The sequence below is a fragment of the Osmerus mordax genome, chromosome 14 (assembly GCF_038355195.1).
Source record: "Osmerus mordax isolate fOsmMor3 chromosome 14, fOsmMor3.pri, whole genome shotgun sequence".
Classification (NCBI taxonomy): domain Eukaryota; kingdom Metazoa; phylum Chordata; class Actinopteri; order Osmeriformes; family Osmeridae; genus Osmerus; species Osmerus mordax.
In genome coordinates, this window is record NC_090063.1 from 14,790,882 (window position 1) to 14,799,691 (window position 8,810).

Sequence of the window (8,810 nt, forward strand, 5' to 3'; positions counted from 1 at the left end):
AGGGTTCAGTGTGAAGAAGCTAACCTCAACTCTGTGGGGTTTTTTGAAGCTCCAGTCCTTCATTTTTCTGGAGCCTGTGTTCTGTGGCTCGTAATGTTTCTGACATACCACCCATACTGGGGTAATATCCTGAGGTCTCTTCTATCTCTGACTCCATCTGACAGTCGGTGACATAACATGTCGACCTTGCCGATGTGCAGGGGGGGCGAAACGAGAACTCTGGCACACACATGCCCCACCTGCCTTCTTACAGGCACCAAGCCAATCAAATTATCTTCCTCTAAGTGGACTCTTAATCACATCCATATCCCTTTCGTATTTATGAAAACCTACGTAGCTCCACAAATGGAGCGAGCTCGATCTGTACTCTTTCCTCTCTGCAAAAGACAAAACAGGGGACAGGAGTGTAGCCCAGTCGAGGTCATGTCTGGCCCAGACTCCACCTGCATTCCTTTCTAATCCCCTCATGTCGCTGTGTTTGCCCAGCTAACACAATTTACCTAGACTGCATTGGGCCAGGGGCAACGACTCTGGCACCTTCTCTCTGCAGGGTCCAGAGTCGCATATTAACTTAGGAGAGCCCGTCACATGGAATTTGGCTATTTTCATTTTTCTGCCCTCGTGCCTCTTGGATAGCTTCCCAGACAGTTATGTGTTTCTACAGCATTACTGTGCGGACCAGGGCTGCCCTGAACTGAAACAACAGGCCGTTCAGACTTCCAGTGTTAGACGAAGGCCATTTATCAGCTTTTCTCTACAGCCCGTGGATGAAAACAAGACCAGGGGATGTAGGGCTAACACACTTTGAAATATTACTCTAAGTGAAATTAATTTGGGGTCTGCCAAGCGCCGGGACATCCCAGGTGTTGGTGGTGAAATACCATCTGCTTCATTAATTGGAAGTTATTCCAGACGATTACCGATCCCCCGAGGACAGGGAGCCCGGATGCCCTGGCTGCATATTGAATATCCCAAGTAAGATGCTTCACCCCTCGGGCTTCGCTCTGCTAGGCCTCCCACCGCAACCAATCGCACATTGATTATCAACAGTTCAAGGTAATTTATGCGCACGGATCAGGTCTTGTTGCAGGGTAGCGTGTCAGGGGAGTGGAGAGAGAGAATGCATCGTCCTGAGGTCCCCAAACAATGTGCACAGCTAGTCTTGTCCTTTCTCTCTCTCTCTCTGTTTATCGTTTGGAAATCGCAGCGAGAGCGATATTCCTCCCTCTCTGCGGCGAGAGCGCTAGGCCTTGAGCTATTCCTCTCGACAGGGGAGGTCCTCTCCTGCCAGGCTCTTATTGTTAATGAAAATATGTTCTTAATTAAGCTGCCTGCTGAGATAAAGGTTAAATACCTGAATGAATATGTCATCTTATTTCACCGATTCACCATTTACATTTAGTCATTTAGCAGACTTACAGTAAGTACAGGGACATTCCCCCCGAAGCAAGTAGGGTGAAGTGCCTTGCCCAAGGACACAATGTCATTTTGCACGGCTGGGAATCGAACTGGCAACCTTCAGATTACTAGCCCGACTCCCTCACCACTCAGCCATCTGACTCCCTTATTTGAAAATTCACCGTATGTAAAAGAATATAACAATAAGCTACAAAGAGAACATATTCTTTCACTCTACAGGGACGACCAATAACCTACATCAGATGACCATTGTGATTTCGAATACAATCTAACAGATGAATAATATAATACTGAACCCAACCTATCATATGAATACTATGTTGTTGAACATGACCTATCAGATGAATGTTGTGGCTGAATGGTTTTGCTTCTCTGTGGGCCCTCACCTCCACCTCATCACCCTCTCCAGGCATCATGGGACCTGTCAGAGACCATTCTTCTGGTCCCCCTACTTAGCCCGGCTGCCCCGACCTGTATGACCCCACCAGGGGAGCTGTGGCCCTGGCCATGGCCCCAGGCCCCTGTCACCCCCATCACCCCCTTCATCCCACCTCCATCACCCCGGGGCACTTCTCAGTCTCTGGGCATCTGTTCGTCGGAGCAAGGGGGTGGTTTTCTATGTGTATAATGTTATCCCACACTATTTCACCCCGACATCCACCTCGACTCACCCGCCCTCCCCCTCCTCCCCCCCCCACACACACAGACATACACACACACACACCCTCCCACCTTGCCCCCCACTCTCTCCTCCACCCTCCACTTGTAGAACCCTGGAAGGAGGAAATTGACAATACCGTGCGCCGGTATATAAAACCTGATTTCCCTTGCAGTGTACCTCTAAGGTTTAGAATGCCCCTCCGTAGAGGAAGTACACATGAGCAGCCTCATTTAGGAGAGAGTGATGGATACTGTCGCTCTGACTCCTCATTGATAATCAATGTGATCTCACGGCAAACAACTAATCAATTCTACAGATCCCCTAAATCATTGTGCCTGTCTGTGAGCATGACTGATAGGGACACCTGTAATTGGATTCAGACTGTGTAACAACAGAACAGGAAGGATGAGACAATTATATAGAATGGTAATGCACAGGATGGCAGATTTAGACAAACTCATATTTTTTCCGGAAGGAGTGAGGTGGTGGAAGGTGGGGGAAGGAGGGGAGGGGAGGGGGGGGGGGGGGGCTGTGTGTATCTGAGGTGTTTTATTGAATTTACTGGGGTGTTTCCTTCTCCCAGCCTCCATCTCTCACTCTGTGTGCTCCATCCATCCATCACACACACACACTCCCATACACACTCCCACACACACACACGCACGCACCTCCACCCACACTGACACAAGCACACACAACCCACCTATACCCCCCCCCATACATACCTACACCTCCCTCCTCACACACACATATGCACACACTCCTACAGCCCCCCCCCCCCCCCCCCCCACATACACACACACACTGAAACCCACCACCACCATTCCCCTACACACACACACACACACACACACACACACACAACGCACACACAGTAGTGCTTCCAAAATGATGGGCTTCTCTCACGCACCCCAGGGGCCAGTCGACCCCTGTAACAGATTAAATCTGACACTGGTGACCGAGTCTGTCAGGGACCAAACACAAGGAGAGAAGAAGAGATGGCAAGTTTAGAGTGACGGCCTAATTAGGTATTTCCTGTGTGAAACCTTATTTTCATATTTACTTCATAGTGTCAAAGGCCAAACACCAACCTAACAGCTTGCATTGCTAACACACACACACACGCACACACATACAGACACAAACACGCACAGACCCGCACTAACACATGCTCACATACAGACAGACATACACACACACACACACACACAGGTGTACATACTGATTTATATTACAGTAAGTGGGTGCTTTTTGCTTTTTCACCACTGGTTCAAGTTACCACCACATTGTAACATTGGCAGTGTTGCAGGTCTGTTAACAGTAACTGAAGTTTTTGGCACCATTCAGCAAAGAGGAGTACCCTCTACTGACCAATTTAGGAGTTGCACCTTTATCTTCATTTTCATTTCATTAAATTTATTTAGCAGACGTTGTCACTAAAACGACGTACAAATAGTGCATGTAGAACATACAGCGGGAGATCAAGGATTAGAATTGATCAGAGTTCTGCAGTTTTTTATCGTCAGAGTCAAGGAATAGTTTGTATTTATTTTACTAGCCACATTTCAGATGTCACGTCGCTTCTATCCCTGTAAACGTTGCGTTGTGCTTTGATGTCGCTGCTCCAAAAATTCCTGGGTTTTTCATTTTGTTCTGTGTGGCACAAAATAAGTTGGACAATCCTGCTCTGGAACATGATTCAATAGATACATTTGTCATGCCCATGAGAACGAAACTGTGTGACACTAAAACAGACTTCAGCTCACATTAAAAATTTTTTTTAGCAAGAGGCATTCTTAGGTATTGTCCCACAGCGAAAACTTATTGTGAAACCCAGGCTTGTATAACTAGACATGTTGTTTTCCATGAATCATGTACTGTCCATTTCCTGTCCTATAGTTTGTGAGTGATCTCTCCCTGAGGGTAATTACAGCCTCTACGGTTTTCTCCTGCGATTTCCTGTTCTGTGAAATTAGTCCTTGCTAAGTCCATTTATCATTCCATTACCACTGTGGTGCTGGTTAAATATAGGCTCAGGGTTGGTGAAGTGGGGAATGTACTGTACCTCTCTCCTGCCAACAACAATGTCAGGCCAGTCCAAGATACTCTGGCTCTCAGTCTCATGACGGCAGCATTTAAAAACAACCTTGTGCTCGTATATTAACAAAAAGCCCTACTGTTCACAAGTCTTGGTTCAATAGGTACAGCTGAAGTGAATGAGAGGTTTTGTCACAAAAACACAGAACCCCAAAATCGTTTGATAAGCACTCAACAAGTATCTATTCGTACTGCTCAGTGGTCATGTGCGGTAGGGTTTCCATAACCGTGATTTGGATGGAGCAGGTCGGCAGCCGTGGGCACACGTTCACAGAGAGAGAGAACATGCATCACCCGGAAGTCTTCAGAGTCGTGGTTATAAACGTGCATGGATACAAGTCATCAGGGTCTTTGTTTTAAATTCAAGTCCAGATTTATGGAGCTTTGTAAAGGCCCAGGAGAAGTACACAGATCTCACCTCCCCTGAGACTCCTTCTCTCACCTCCTCCCCTGAGACTCCTTCTCTCACCTCCTGCCCTGAGACTCCTTCTCTCACCTCCTGCCCTGAGACTCCTTCTCTCACCTCCTGCCCTGAACTTACATGATGCCTCATTAAAACGAGAGTTCTAATACCGCCTTCCTTTCAGAAAATGTTTATCCTGCGAGGTCATTAAAATGCAGTTGAGCACTTTCACACCCAGTTCAGTGAGGACGTGGGTTGTGGTGCCATAAAGCATATGTCTGTGGCATGTTTGGTTTCAGGGCCCAGCTAGGAGGAAGCAGGGGCAGCTACAGCAACACTTAGACCTGATGTTTATTTGACAAGGTTGTCAGTCAGTGTAACACACGACATGACCTATAAACACACACTTCACCTGTAATCTCTGTCTTGTTTACACTTCAACACTCGATACTCATCTACAAATTCGTTTTCTCTCAAGGCCATGGATCCATTTGCATTTGTGTTTTTTCAGAACTCTCTCCGTCCGTCCGTCATCAGAGGGGTGTTGAAAGTGTTTATTTTGGGAAAATGCCACTTAGAGGAAATTGTGAAAATGACTTTGACCTTTGAACTGTTGTTAGGTTTAGATGAAGTCGAGGTGGTGTGAGCGGCCGCTTACAAGATGGCCACCGAGGCCGTGACGGTGGGGTAACGGGGTCATGTGTGGTGGGAAAATGTGAAGCAGGAAGTGAGCGCCGATGGGGGTCATGGCAACGGGTCCTGACAGGGCATCCCTCTGGTGTCTGGAGCTCTGGGTCCTAGGGGGTCGGGGCGGTGAGGGCAGGAAGGTATGGGAGAGGGCGGTTCTTGGGGGTGGGGGGGTGAGAAGATTTGGGGAGTTTTTCCTTGTCTTCACTGAATGTTTAGGTAGGTTATCGCTGCTGATCTTTGGGCCTCTATGCAGCCCATTGTGACATTAAAAAAAGCAACTCAAGGGAAATGAGATTTTAGTTTATCTGTGTGTCGGGGTGTGTGAGGAGGAGGGCAGGGTGCAGGGAAAGGGGAGTTGTAACGAACCGACAGCCACAGTGTTCTGGAAACAACCCGTTACCATGGTTACCCCGTGTTCCACCGTTCCTCACCTCACGAGCCGGGGCTTCCAAGTCGTCTCCACTGCGGAGCTGCTTTCATCATCCGCCTCGAAACAGACTCCTCATCTCCTCTGCATAAATGAAATGAAGGAGGGCGTGGCTGTGCACAGTGCATCGCCGTCTTCCCAGTAAATGTTATTACTGGTCTTATCGTGTTTCCTCTGTGGTATCTATGTCCTCACTTCCTGCTGGGCTCTAACTCAAACCACGTTTGCTCTGATCCCGACCGTTATTTATCCATTACCCCAAGATTCATCCTGCCTGGGAACCTCTCTCTGACCAGCACGGACAGATCACATTTTATTCATTTAGCTTTTATCTAAAGCGACGTACAAATATGGCGTGTAAAAAGCACAGCGCAAAATCAAGGAATGTTTCTGGGGAAAATCCTGGAAAACAAAGAAAAATCTACAAGTCTAAAACTAAATCAGAGTCTAAGAATATCAAGGACCAGCCCGGAATGGGACATTGCTTCCCTGGGTTATTCCCAGAACTGGGAGAAGACACTCCACAGGTAGTTCTCCTGGGGGGTGGGGATGGGGGATAGGGGGGGTCTAATAACGTCCATGTGAAGTCTACTCCACTGTGTCCGCTGATGAAGAAGTATGTTTTGAGTTAGACCCCAGACATAATAAACCAACATAAAAGCTTATGAACAATCCAGAGACGTCTGGTTAAAAAACGAACGTAAAACGATATACCTTGCACAAACATATATAACAGTCTGGTATGTTACAGGGTGCCGATTCTGTAGGTTTACATTAACTTAGAATACGGTGTTAAAATGGCTATATTTGCAGAAATATAAGGAATTCACTCAACAATGAAATCATTGTAGTCCCTTAGGGCCGCTGAGAGCCAGGGAACAACCTCCAGCGGCCGGCAGAGACTGGAGTTAGAAAGAGCTTTACAGCCTTGGCGACATGCAGAGGTTGAGTTCTTCATGGTGTACCCAAGCTTGGACAAAGTGCTGAAATATGAAGCATTGGAACTCAGAGCAGCATATCTGCAACAAGCTCTGGGAACCAACGACAACCAGACAAATAAATCTTCATAACAAATCGTCTGCCAGGCACAAACATTTGCATCGGCTTTAGGATCACTCATGTGGGGATGGTGGCTCGTTTTAACTCCTGTTTCATCATGTGCCCATGCCGCTCTGTCGTTGTGCAGCCCTGGGATCTGCAGTTAGCAGAAGATGATGAAGATGAAGATGATGATGACGGCGGAGGAGGTGGTGGTAAAGATTATTATGATGAGGACGATGACAATGTTGGTGGTGGTGATGATGATGGTGATGATGGTGGTGATGATGGCAATGATAATGACAACAGGGAGGATGATAATAACAGTGAGGATGATAATAGCAGTGAGGATGATAATAACAGTGAGGACGATAATAACAGTGAGGATGATAATAACAGTGAGGATGATAATAGCAGTGAGGATGATAATAACAGTGAAGATGATAATAGCAGTGAGGATGATAATAACAGTGAGGATGATAATAGCAGTGAGGATGATAATAACAGTGAGGATGATAATAACAGTGAGGACTTCAGCAGTGAGGATGATAATAACAGTGAGGATGATAATAACAGTGAGGACTTCAGCAGTGATGACCATCACAACGGTGGGAACAAAAACAACGATAATGACTGTTCAGTTCAAACATTTAGTTCCTCGACCAGGAATGATCCCTTCATTTGTGTCTCTGTACCCATCCTCTCCTACTGTGCTTTCAAGTATGACTCACCGACGACCTCCAGAAAGACACTGACCGACTTATGCGGAAGCAAATGAGACCCGACGTTTTCATTTTCTCCTCTGAGACAAATGGACTCCAGAGTTGAGATCAAACCAGAAGATACGTTTTAAGCATTAGGCACAATAAACGCACGCATCCATCGACGTCTCTGGACAGGCTCATGCAGCCACGACGGCTGGAAGAATGAATCACATGGACCTGGAGATAAATTAGCATCTTTACTCATTACTGTAACTCACATTCATCCCAGGAATGCTCAGAGATGGCAAAAGTACACACATCCCTCACTCAAGTAGAAGAACAGATACTCACGTTAAAAAAGACTGGTAAAAGTACTGATTACGCTTTTTTACTTAAGTTAAATGAAAGAAATATGGGCTTTGACATGTACTTATGTAAAAATTACTACTACTTCCATTAGTACCATTACTACTACTTCTTTTAGTGTCATGCTGGTAACAACATAATAACAGTGTACAGGGACATTCCCCCGAGGCAAGTAGGGTGAAGTGCCTTGCCGAAGGACACAACATCATTTGACATGGCCAGGAATTGAACTGGCAACCTTCTGCTAGCCAGCAAACTAGCCCGATTCCCTAACCGCTCAGCCACCTGACTCCTGTTACACTGTTATTACTACCCAGATTCACTGGTAGGTGACTCTGAATAGAGATGTATAGCTCATGGAGATGACTGTAAACAGATTTGCAAGCCATATGGAGATGACTGCGGGAAGACTCGTAGAGTATGGGTACAGCTCAGTGGCAGCTGAGCTGTGAGCAGATATGTAAACCACACAGAGATGATTCATTCGCTCTCCTCAGTCTCAGCTCCACGTGAAGCGTCTGTAATGATCCCTGTTCAAAGACCTTGGTTGGTCGCAGCAGGCAGGGAGTCCATCCGTGGGCTTGATTGACAGGTTAGATTAGACGAGAGGTCAGAGGTCAGGGGTTGGGGGAGACGGAGCTGGGTTAACGTTGGCCGTGCCTGTGGTAGTCTCTTAACCTCTGAGAGTCACACACATCCGCTTCCCTCATTAATCCTTATTACACACAGCCTGCAGGGAACCTGAGATAGCAGGCTGCCAAACACACACACAGTCATGAGAGTACACGCATACACACACATGCAAACATGCACACACTCTCACATGCAAACACACACACACATGCACAGACACATGCATATGCACAAACATGCATGCACACTATATTAAATGTTAAATGTAAACACAAATCTAAAGTAATTTACAACCATTTTAGTTAATTTATCTGTTGAAGTGGAAGTGAAGCCCTTTTCATATGCGATTAACAATCTAAATTAAAATCCAAA